This window comes from Heloderma suspectum, chromosome 15 (assembly GCF_057233095.1).
Source record: "Heloderma suspectum isolate Gila_16-S chromosome 15, 16-S_ref, whole genome shotgun sequence".
NCBI classification, from domain to species: Eukaryota; Metazoa; Chordata; class Lepidosauria; order Squamata; family Helodermatidae; genus Heloderma; species Heloderma suspectum.
In genome coordinates this window covers 14,494,798-14,508,021 of record NC_139472.1, presented here as the reverse complement: position 1 = coordinate 14,508,021, position 13,224 = coordinate 14,494,798, and positions in this window count along the sequence as shown.

Genomic DNA, 13,224 nt, shown 5'->3' with positions numbered 1-13,224 from the left:
TGGTGGAAAGGCTCCAGGCCCTGTCTTCTGCTGCAAGAGGGGGCTGAGAGCACTGAGGGTTTGTAATTTTGAGGGTGGTCATTACAATAGGAACAACTCCGTATGGTTCCAGCCGCTTGGGGACGATAGAGAATGTGTTGCATGAACAACCGTTTATCTTGTTCATTCTCCTTGTTGTCTAATGAGTTCCTTTTTTTGCTCCCTCCCCTTCCTTCTTCCCCTCCTCTTGCCTGTGCAACAAGCAACATGTGGTCTCTCCGGAGAGGAAGCCATTAACCGTATCTCATGCCTTTGCTCACTTACACTCACACACCCAGTTTTGTGGGGTGCTTGTAGTTAAACAGTGTCGGCTTCTCTCATGATGAGACTTAAAGCATGAATAAAGTAAGTTGAATCGAACTTCTAAATTAGCTCTAGCCTCCATTTATTCCCTCCAGTGCTAACTGCGGTGTTGCCGTGCATTTGCTATATAAAGCAACTCTGCTGGAAGTCACACCACACTTTCCATCCATTATCAGAACCAGGTTTGTAATCACTTCCCAGGGAGGCAAAACAAAACAAAACAAAAAAACAACTTAAGCTGATCACCAAAGGCAGAGAAAGACATGCACTGCATGGAACAGAGTACAGGTCATGATTGAATCGCAGGTTGTGGTTACGTGCGAGCCCTGCACTATGGATTAACAGAGTTGTTAACCACGAACAATCCAGAGTCCACAACCCACCAACAAACAATGGGTTCCCTTCCTGGTTTGTGCATGGCTAACACATGACATACATAACAACGTGTGATTGAGCCTCCACTCAACCCATCCTCTGGGTCGTCGTTCCATGTGAATAACGTGCCAATGACGACGAAGCTGCAGAGGGAGCAGGCAATGGAAGAGGGAATTCTAAAAGGTCGAGGCTGCCAAGGGAGAGCATATCAGATTCACAAGGAGAGTTTTCTTCACTAACTGGTAAATTCTTGCGGCTCTGATGTGTTCTCGGCAGCCTCGACCTTCTAGAATTGCACCGTCCGCTCCATTTGCAGCTTCTTGGGCAATTGGCACGCTATTCACACAAACTCACATATATCTGACACTAGAACAAGGGACTTGATCCAGAGAGATCGTGCCGCAATGGAAGATGTTGTAGGGAAGCGCTGGTATATTTTATTATATAATTTGGGGAGGGAAAACATTCGCTCTCTGGTCTTTCCTTGTCGAGCAAATGCGTGAAGCTCCTCAGCACGGGTGTGCACAGAAGGCGTTCCCCCTCTGGCAAAATCAAACCGAGGTTAAGGGGAAGTTTACATTGTTGTTAATGTGTTAATGTAATTATTACAGGGGAGTCAGTATTCAGAGGGGAAAAATTGATTCCTATACACACCCCATTTGAATCCATTGTCTAGCAATATGGGGTGAATGAAGATTCTGTCATTGTAAACCTCCCAAAGCAAATCAAAATAAACTATTTTCCCCCTGATTAACCCATAAAAGACATGAAAAATTGGACCAGCATTAACCTCTCTTGGCTGGGTGGAGGTGGTGAAAGTGACAAAATTTCCCAGACTCATACCTATTTCAGGCTCTGCCCATTGCAATCCTCGCTACCACAAAATATCAATTTTGTTTATATTGTATGATTACATTTATATCCTGCCTTTTTTCCTCTTGCAAGGAACCCAAGGCGGCTTACAAGATCCTCCTCCTCCTTTTCATTTTACCCCAACAACAACCCTGTGAGGTAGAATAGGCTGAGAGTCAGTGACTGCCCCAAAGTCACCCAGTGGGGACTAGAGCTCAGATCTCCTAAGTCCCAGTCCAACAGTCTAACCACTACACCACACTGGCTCTCACCACAGATATAGTAATGGCCACCAATTTGGATGCCTTTAAAGGGGGATTAGACAAATTCAAGCTACTAGTCCTGATGGCTATATGCTACCTCCAGTATGGGAAGTTCTCTGGGGTTTCAGGCAGGGGTATTTCCCAGCCCTACCTGGGGGAACAAAGGATCAAATCTGGGAATGCATATGCTGAACCACTGAGCCACGACCCATCAGCAAAATGTGTTAATAGGTTCGGGGGGGGGGGGTATTGTTGGCTGGTGACAGCAAGTCTTTTTATTTTTAGCCTTGTTTTTTGGATACTGCAGAGAAAGCAGTAAAACGTCTCTGCAGTGGCTATTTTCTTGTTCCCAATGCCTAGGATGTAGCCTCATTCTGAAGCATTCTGGTGTGAAAAATGGGAGACATAACAGAACCATGCGTGTTCAAAAATTGGGGGGAGTTTATTAGATGTGACCTCTAAAGAAAACAATAAAAAATAATATATGTGGTGTTGCATACCAGGCAGGATATCCGTGACGTTTCTAGCAGTAAAAGATCTCTGCTGGAGATGTACTGAAAGGGAGACTTTTGCCCATGTATGGTGGCCCTGTGGCCTAATGAAGGAATATTGGAAGAAGATAATAAATGGCATTGGAGAAATGACTTACAAGTAACAACTATACTCCTGGGTGATATTAGAGACCAGATTCCTAGAAACTCAGTGGCAACGGTGAGTTATATGTGTTCGTAGCTGCAAGGATTCTCCTTGCAAAAGTTTGGCATAACCTCATATACTATCCCTTGCACAGTGGAAAAAGATCTCCACCTTCATGATGATGAACAAAGTAGCAAGCTATAAGCTGTTATGGGAGGGAAGAATGAACTCTACTCAGGCATTTTATAATAGCTGGAGGTCATTCATTAATTATTAGAATAGCCTTAAACCAGGAGATTCAGAAACTTTAGATACTTCATATACGTGTTAAGGTAAGGACCTGTGATTGTTATTGTAATTGGGATGAGTGACTGATTTACCCTCTGGAAGTGGTTGCCTGATCCCAACACCCTCTTGTTGATTCTTGAGCCAAAAGTTATTTTTAAAATATCTTTCATCTCTGTGCTTCTTTTTCTTGCATCCTTGAAAAGAAAGGAATCGAATCAGGCTTACTGTTCCACATATTATGTAGACATAGATCCGAGTTTGTAAGAGGAATCCACAGCCAATCTTGCCTCCTGGACAAGTGTACATATGTTTACCACATTCACGTGATGATGGTTATAGGTGGGTTGTACGGCTGGTGATTAGGCAGAGAGAGGTGGTCACCTCAAGGCAGCTGCCCAATGGCACAGGGAGTGTGCCAGGCAGGAGACCATCAGAGGGGCAGCTGGGTAAGCAGATGGTGGTCGGGGGGGGCAGCAGAGGGGCAGGCAATTAGAGGATGGGCAGAGGAGACCAGATGGAGACTTCATCTGCTGCTCTGCCAAGATCTGGAAGCACACTCAAGCCAAAATGAGCTGTGTGAGGCAGGATAATGTGCTATCAAGGCTTAGGGCAATGGTATCACCCTTTCCATCCCCTATGTCACGTTCTTTCTTCCTCTCCCTTTGCAATCAGCACACTCTAGAAAACAACGCTTCAGGCTAAGTCTACTTTATTAGTCAATGACTGATCTCGGAACCTAAGCAGGGTCAGCCCTGGTTAGTCCTTGGATGGGAGACCACCTGGGAATCAGGCTTCCTGCATGGAGCAGGGGGTTGGAATCAATGGTCTTGTAGGCCCCTTCCCACCCTATGACTCTATAATTCTAAGTCTGACTAGCTTCTTTACAAATGCCGGTTCTCAGAAACTCTCAGATTGCATAGAACCAGCTACTCCACACATCTACGAATATCAATAGAGGAGAGGAAGTGGACGTCAGAGAAGTTGCCAGCAGTCTGGACATGAACTTCACAGCCAGACTTGCTTCGCAGGGATGCCCCCCCCATTAGGGTGGCTCCCACCAGTGGCCAACCTGGCGGAGCATCTGAGCCCTGCCCCAAACTTTTCCTGCTTCACTCTGCGATGGACCCTAGCATCCCTCAAGTCACACCCCTCGCCCTCCTCCTCCTCCTCTGAGACTTGAGTTCTCATGGAGGAGGAATGGGGGAGCAGTTCAGCCTGGGCCATCTGTGTGTCAAGGTCTTGGAAAGAAGGTCTTGCCACATCTAGGCTCACATCTAGGCTTCTTGCTGTTCCCATTCTGATTCCGAATCTGAGCTGCCAGACATCTCCACATGCACAGATTCATTCCTGACACCCTACTATGTAGCCTTGAGTGGGTCATGGCGAAGGATATAGGGAGGGAGGAACACCACCCCCCCAGATCTCCCTGGCGTATCTAAGCAGTTGGGATGATGTCAGCATGCTTGATGGGTGGGGGCAGGGAGATACTGAAGCTTGCAGAATTAAAAAAAATCTGTTAGGAAAAACCCCCCTAAGGGGCAACTCCTCCCCCAAGGAATGAACACGGTGATCATGGATCGCTGAATGTTCATTAGAAAAGGAAAATGGGGGGAAACCCCACTGAGGATTGGAAGACCTCTAACTGTTAGGGTCTAACAGTGTAAAGTGTCCAGGAGGAGACAATGGACAGGACAGAAGCACTCCTGCTAGGAGGTGAGGAGGAGACACTGAAATATTTTGTAGACCATAATCTTCAACTGTACTCAGGGATCAGGGCCCTACCATTAGGCAGAGTGAGGCAGTAGCCTCAGACAGCAGATGCTGGGAGGCGGCAGCAAGGTGCTGGAGGAGAGAGGGCGGTGGTGTGCCTTCTGGCCTGCACTGCAGCCCCTAAGTTAGCCTGATGCCTTCAGGTGCTGTGGAAGATGCAGTCCCATCATCAGAAACAGATTCATTTGCCAGCAGAGTTGGCTTTCGTACATGGAATGGGAGGAGGGGGTGCCCTCTTGTTCATTGCCTCAGGCAGCAAAATGTCTTGGGCCAGCCCTGTCAGTGATGGTCAGATCCACTTACTGATACCTCCGTTTTGATGAGTTAAAGTAGGACTCAACATAAATCAGTTTGGGATTGGTTTGACACCCCCAGCCCCCAAAACACACTCTATTTTCAGCAGCACATTACATAATTTGTTGCAACTGCTGTGGATTCAGTCTTTGCGGAATGTTGGGAAGCTCCTTGAACTTCAGAAATCAGACCCAATTAGCTCAAGTTAGGCACAAGCCGAACACTAAAGCCACAGGAGAGAAGATTACCCCCTACGCACCTGTTCCCTTTTCACGGCACCTGATTGTGCAGACGGATTAAGTTAATTAGAGTTTCCTGCATTCAGGGGTCCAATGCCCCCCCCCCCACACACACACACAAAACATAAAGGGGGTGGAGCTGGGTGAAAAAAACATAAAGGGGTTAGAGATGGGTTAGAAAAACATAAAAGGGGTAGAGATGGGTTAGAAAATCATAAAGGGGGTGGAGATGGGTTTAAAAAAACATAAAAGGGGTAGAGATGGGTTTAAAAAAACAAAGGGGGTAGAGTGGGTTTAAAACAAACATAAAGGGGTAGAGTGGGTTTAAAAAAACATAAAAGGGGTAGAGATGGCTTAAACAATCAGGTTGAGAAGGGCTAATTATGGGAAGCAACAAAGCCACACCCTGAATTGTAAGTTCTTTGAATTACCATTAGAACAGTTTTGTATTGTTTGTTTGGTCTCATTCTGTATTTTGATGCTTTTCAAATCAATATGATTTAAGCATTTACTGAATGCTGCTGTTCTCATCTGTCATTGGTGCGATCCCTTGGGGGACTGAGTCTCGCATCTCATGTTGTTTGGTCCTTGCCAAGGTGATAAACTTGTGTTTGGGCTGTACCACTTCTGGCTGTAGGTGTAGAGATGTGCACAATTGCTCCTCCACATAGGGCTCCTTCACACTGAGCTTTTCTCCTGTGATTGGGATGGCTCCTTCACGGAAGTTTGCAGGCCCTTTACATGATGCCATGATCCTCCAAGGCGTCCCTTGCACTAAATGCCCGTTGTTCCATTTTTAAATAGATTGCAGATACTGAGCTATCATATTACCCCGTTGTGTTCCACTTCAGTTTCCTCCATGAAAAGAGTAAAAGTAGCAAAAAGAGGAGCGAGATCAATGAAAGATAATGGAAGATTCAGATATGGGGAGAAGGATGGGGGAAGGGGAAGGGGAAGGGGAGGGGGGAAAGGAAGGACGTGAAAAAGGGAGTCGTCGTGATCCTGCATTTAAAACGGAAGCAGAAAGCCCCGTTTTAAATGCAGGATTTTAGGCAGGTGTAGAGATGCCCATAGAAAGCTAGATGGCACAGAGAAGGCTTCTAGCAAAGGCTTCTTTCCAACATGCTGGCTTTTTCATGCAGAGGAATTTTTTTTGTTGGGGAGCATTTGGTCATCGGAGCCCTCTCTGAAGTAGTACAGCCCAGACACATATTGACACCTCCTTGAGAACTTCTGTTCAGCATCTGAAGAGAGAAATCTAATGTTCATTGCCCTGCACATCAGTTTTCTCAATGATCCTGACAACAGACCAACCTGTCCCACCAGAACTTTGGAGATCCTGATATGTGGCTGACTGGGTTGCTGTTAGTTTTCAAGGAAAATGTGTAACTCCGTTCTCAAAGACTGAAGCTGTTTAATCTGGCTTTTCTGTTGTTCCGTTTGAATATCACCCTTAGCAATTGGAGAAACCTAGTTTTGGCTTCTCTGTTGTTTTGATTGTGTGTGTGTGTGTGTGTGTGTGTACTGTGATTGTATTTTATGGATTCTGTATTTTCATTGTTTTAAATGGTTCAATTTACAAAGAAGCCAGGTTATTTATTTATTTATTTATTTACAATATTTGTATACTGCTCCATGACTAAAACAGATTTTGGAGTGGTAAACACAAAGATAAAATAGCAAAAGAATAAAAGATTAAAACACCACATTAAAATTATACTTTAAAAAAAACCACACACCTAAGTCACCCAGTTTATTGGGTGACTTAGGGCAGAATCCTATGCACGTTTAGACAGAAAAAAGAGACCTTTTTGTCTGTCTAAACATGCATAGGATTGCACCCTTAAATATAACAAACAAACCCACCCTGTACGGTACATGAACATTATTATTCCCATGTTGCAGGAGAAGACATTAAGGCTGAGAGAAAACACCAAAGTTCAGCTGACGATTTCTCGGCAAAAATCCAACTTGAGTTAGGATAGACTTCCCAGTTCATGGTTTATGCTCTCAGCTACTACTCTGGTAGCAAAGCAGTCCCATGTTTCTTTTGAGCATCAAAGTTCATCTTGATCTATGGTAGGCTTTTTACTTATCTGCTCTTGGACCAGAGAACAGGATGGGAGAGTACAAACACAGTTGAAAGGTCTGATAAAAGACCTTCTGTTTGTGTGGCTGACCTTTTTCTAAACCTTTTCCCCAGACAACAACAGAGCAATTTGTGCAGTCTGACTAAAGTGGTCTCAACATTTTGAGTTACCTGGCTGAGGTCCAGGACATTTAAAATCCAGACAGGGAGTTCTTTCTTTCCGCCTTCTCTGTTTTTTCATATATTTCTATCTGAAAGACCCATCAAGTAGCCTCTGTCTGATACTAAAGGGAAATGTTCCAACAATGAAAATGACGTAACTGTTCACAGGAACATTAACCATCGGCTATCTTATGTTCAGCGTTAGCCGGAAGCGCGCACACTTCAAGTGGGAGCATTTGCATTTCACAAATCTTCCTGCAGGTTGGGAAATAGGAAGAGAACCAAGTTGCAGCTTCTACTTCACCTGTACTTCTTAAAGGCATTCTTGTATGATCAACTCAAATGATCGCGGGGCTGGAGCATCTCCCCTCTGAGAGAAGGTTACAACAGCTGGGATTGTTTAGCTTGGAAAAAAGGAGGGTGAGGGGAGACATCAGAGAGGTGTGCAAAATTATGCATGGTGTGGAGAATGTGGATAAGGAGACATCGTTCTCCCTCTCTCAAAAGAGTAGAACCCGGGGTCATCCCATGAAGCTGATGGGTGGGAGATTCAGGACAGAGAAAAGGAAGGGCTTCTTCACACAGCGCATGGTTAAACTATGGAATTCACTACCACAGGAGTAGTGATGGCCACCAGTTTGGATGGCTTTAAAAGGGGGTTGGACAGATTCCGGGAGGAAAAGGCCATTGATAGCTACTACTCCTGATGGCTATGTGCTACCTCCAGGACCAGAGGCAGTGAGCCTCTGTACACCAGTTGCTGGGGAAGATGGGTGGGAGGGTGCTGTTGCGCTCATGCCCTGCTTGTGGGTTCCTGGTCGACAGCTGGTTGGCCACTGTGTGAACAGAATGCTGGACTAGATGGACCCTTGGTCTGATCCAGCAGAGCTCTTCTTATGTTCTTACGTATTTTGAGTGTGTTCCTACAGCAAAATAGGCCAATGCAATTATTAGAAGGTTGGAGACAGACAATAGTTTTTGTTTTTTTAATTCTAAACAGAGTTAAACGTGGTCTGAAAGGGGGCACCTCCCACAGCATACATATACATTTCTTTGGTTCCACCATTCCACAGGTTTTTGAAACAATCCCCAAACCTTCAGAATGAGTGTACCAGTGGTGAAAGTGAGATGAGCACACCCAGCACAATATGTCTTCCCAAATGTCTTCAGCTTTTGGCGGGTGGGAGTGGACACACACCATAAATCATTTCTTCCATTTACAACCTTAGGGAACGAGGTGGTGTAGTGGATAGAGACTTAGGTTAGTGAAATCAGGACTTAGTTCTCCTATCAGCTATAAAAGGTACGCTTGGGCCATGACACTTCCTCTGTCTAACCTACCTCACAGGGTAGTTGTGAGAATAAAATGGGTAACCGCCCAACCGCCCCCTGCCCCCCCCCCCAAAAAACCCTTATATACTTCCCTGGATTTCATGTAGGAAAGAGGGGATGCAAATCAGATAGACAGTAATAAATAAATAATTTAAAGCAGCAGTAACGATAAATGTCTAGTAAAAGCCTGTTACCTATTTTTCCATCTCTCTTTCCATCACCCTGCCTCTCAGCTCCATGCCAAATAGTTTCCCTGCCTCCCTGAATCTCAATCCAATCTTCAGCTTCCCTGCATAGCTGTTTGCAATTAAATTCTGACCAAACTGACAACTTCCCCTTTCCTATACTGAAACTGGACTGTAAACATTCTAGCAGTTTTGTTCCCAGAGTGCTTGGGGGTGTTCATGAACATTCCAATATAGATAGTGTAAAAAAAAAAAAAAGGGGGGCCTGGTCACTCCACTAAACAGCAGCAAGTGCTGTTATGGGGCATACTATTTTGTTGGGTAAAGTTAAGAGATTACCTTACATCTGAATACCAGAAGCTAAGGACAAATGGAAAACTATCAACTCCATGTCCTCTTTGTGGGTTTCCTGGAAGCATCTGGCGATTTGGCTGCACCGCCTGCCTCCCAGGTAGGACATTATGGCAAGGACATGACCAACCTGGGCCCACACATCGGCCAGAGAAGGAACAGCTGCAGGGAGCTTGTTTCACCCTTCCCTGCCAGAAGGAACTTCGAAATGGAGAACGGGTGCCTGAGGTTTGTTTTTTTCCTCCTCCCGCCCCCTCCGTTTTCCTTTTGTGTTGTGTCTTTTAGATTGTAAACCTGAGGGCAGGGACTGTCTCATTATTAGTCTTTGGAAGCCGTTCCGGGATTCCTTTTTGGCTGAAGAACGAGGTAAACAAAAAATGGGGGAAAGGGAAATTAATTAATTAATTAATTAATACATCCATCTCGCTGGACACTCCTGGAAACAGAATACTGGGCTAATAACCTACAGGTCAGTTGTTATAGTCTTAATTTCTGCACCCACTCTCTATCAGAAACCCAGAAATGCCACAAGGAAAGCACCCAGACTCTTTGGAGCAGATTAACTGGAACCTCTTATTCTGGAAACCGTTGACACAGCCTTGATCTTCAATGCTGAAAGGATGGCTTTAGACCTGGATGGAGAGCCCCGCTGTGCTGGCATCGCCTGCCAAACTCCAGCTTTGGATGCTGTTCATGCTTTCTGACCCATGACCATTTTAATTGCAAGGAAGCCCATCAAGCCGGAAAGTCCAAAGCACAGCTGACGAGGCTGGAGCAGCAGGGTGGGGGGGCTAAAATCTGATCCAGAGGCAGTTTTGATAGCTGTTAACCATGGCGGGGGGGTGGGTTAGGGGCTACCCCCTGTATTACCAGGTGATTGGTGCAATCCCAGCTGGCTTTCCTGGACCAAACTCATGTCACCTTGCTGGCATTTTAAAACTCCTGGAATACACTTCCCTAGACTCTTGTGTTCTCTTCAGACATTCTGCTGGCTCTCTTCACAAGGATGATGTCTGGGACTCTGGTTCATCTGATGTAAAGGTAAACTTTTAGTTTTGCATTCTTGCTGGGGAGGCACTGTGATATGCAAAGCGGAGATTTTGCCCCCCAAAAGGAGTTGGTGATTTTCTAACTCTGTTCTTCGAATAGCATTCCTTGCGTTGCAACCCTGTATGTGTTAACTCAGAAGTAAATCCCTCTGCGCTCAATGGTGCTGACTTCCACAAACTGTGCATAGGACTAGTGCAGACTTGCTTTCTGTTGCTCTGGAGGGCAGGACTGGAACCAAGGGGTGGAAGGGGCAGGGAAGCGGATTTGGGCTAAACATTAGGAGAAACATCCTAATGGCAAACACTGTTCAATGGTGGAACAGATCAACTCCGGTCGTGGTAGTTCTCCTTTGCTGGAGGTACTTAAGCCAAGATTAGACTGGCATCTGTCAAGGATGCTCTAGTTCAGGGGTAGGCATCCTGGGGCCTTCCAGATGTTTTGGATGACAACTCCCATAATCCCTTACCGTTGGCCATGTTGGCTGACAGGCGTTGTCATCCAAAACATCTGGAGGGCACCAGGTTACCTACCCATGGGCTAGTTGCACTCTGCATTGCAGAAACTGCATTGAGCTGGCGGATGGACTAGATGACTTCTACAACACCTTTCAGCTCTATAAATCTATTTCTGATTCTCTAACTGCAGCCTTAACAAGAAACAGACACAAGTGGGATTTGGGTTCAGTTTTAGAACCCCCCTGAACTTACTTTGTAGGCATTAATATCTATACAGGTTTATATTTTATCTTCCAGATTGTTTCTTCTTTTCATCTTCCTACGTGATTTACGGAGGTGAGCTTTCTGTTCTCTGATAAAAAAAACCCTGAAATTATGAGAATTAGCACAGCCATCTTGTAAGGTAGGCTATTATTATTATAATCATCATCATTCTCATTGTCATGAGAACATAAGAAAGACTCCAGCTGATCAGACTGAAGGGTAATTTGAGATGCTTCTGGGAAGCCCATGCACTGAGCAAGAAGGCATCAATCCCCACCCCCCTGCCACCCATCCTATGTCCCCCACCATTGGTATTCAGTGGTAAACATCCTCTGAACATGGAGGTTCATTTAGCCATGATGGCTATTAATAGCCACTGACTGATGTTCTTCATAGAGGACAACTGCCTACTCTGCTTTTTATAGCCCCCTAAGCCACATATGGGCAACCTACCTGCAGCCCTTGGACAACTTCTTTGTCCATCACCATATCTGGCCCAAGAAGCCAGATTCCGGCTGAACATCAGGAAAAACTTCCTAACTGTTAGAGCAATACAACAATGGAACCCATTCCCTAGGGAGCTGGTGGGCTCTCCCACGCTGGAGGCGTTCAAGACGAGGCTGGACAGCCACCTGTCAGGGATGCTCTGACTTGGATTCCTGCACTGAGCAGCGGGTTGGACTCGATGGCCTTGTAGGCCCCTTCCAACCCTACTATTCTATGATTCTAAGCCTACACCCAATGCAACTGAAACCTTCACCAAAAGAAACAGACCTAACAACCTCCTTTCCCTCAGTGGCTCTTTTGTCTTTCTCACCCTTTAAACAAACTGATAAGCTGCTTTTCCTCATACCTCCACTGATCTAAGCCAAACAGCTTAATTGGTTGTCTTCTTTTGCAGCTTTTTTTTTTTTTTTAATCCATCAAAATTCCTCTGGACCACATAAGGCGAAGTCCTGGAGTTTTCTTCATGGTGTTCCTTTGCAGTTCTCAGCATGTAATTTTTAATTGTTTTGAGCTTAATTATTTCTTAGGGAAAGTTTTCTTTTTTATTGCAGCCAAGCTGGCAGCCCAGGGATGATGATGTGGACAGGTCCTGAGCCCACAGACTGTTAAAATTGTTCTGAACCTATCCATGCACAAAGAAACACAAACACTTAGCTTTGAATTGCATTTTGTTTTGTAAGGGTAGTCTTTTCTTTTCGTGGTCACGTAACTTAATTTTCCGCAAGCCATTGGTCAAAGAGGTCAACTGGGCGCTGCTTGAGAGTGCATAAATGTGGACTTGCTACACGGGGGCCCCATCTACACCGGGCTTTTACTCTGGGGCGGGGGCGAGTAGAGGTCCCTCATGATAGATAGTCACCACTTCGCAGGCATTCGTGGTTTTCACCCGGAAAAAGTGGTTTCCAAGGAGTCATTTTAGTGCGATTTTGGGGGTCTGCTGCGGGTTGGGCCATCTGTTCCTTCCCCGAACTGACTTCGCATCTTACAGTGGGTGCGTTGTAGGCGTGTGTAGTTCCTGCATCACTCTGTGATGCCCCTTTGCTCTCCCATCCCTTCGCAGCTGCACAGTTACAGAGGCACAGAGGGGTGTTTTCATTTATTTAATCACACTTTCACACGTTTTTGCAGCTTCGTATCTTCGCAACAATTGCTTTTTGGACTCAGTACCCAAGGGCTGGGGTGGAGGGTCCCTTGGGGGAGGAACAACATCGCTCCGGCCACCATTTCGGAGCGATGGCTAGGCACGAAGCGCTCATGCTTGTGAGTGCGAACCGTCGCGAGAGTCTCGGGCTGGGGAACTGACAAACTGATGGTGTGGAAATGAAGGAGCGCAAAATACCACATTTTTACCTAAAACAGGGTCAGAAAGACACAGCAGCGACCCTCAAATATAAAACAGCCAATGAAGTGTCACACTCCCGCGCTCATGGGACCGCACAGCTGAGCATTTCAGTATGATGTCAAAAAAACGGGGACAGCAAGTCTCTTAAGGACGAGCACAGTACATCGCGAGTGTATCGCAGGGCACTGTGATTCGAAGCTGCGTTGCTGCGCAGTTGCGACGGGGTGGGGGGCCAAAGCGGCGCCATGTAGATGGGGCCTGGGAAAATGGTTTTGGGAATTACTGCTGGTCTTTAAAACAACACCTGTGTGTGCGTGTGTCCCTGCAATGCAAGCACTCTGCAAAACTGTGTATGTGATCCTATACCCTCCTACTGGGAAGGAAACCTCACCGAACTCAGTGGGACTTAATTCCAAGTAGACATGAAT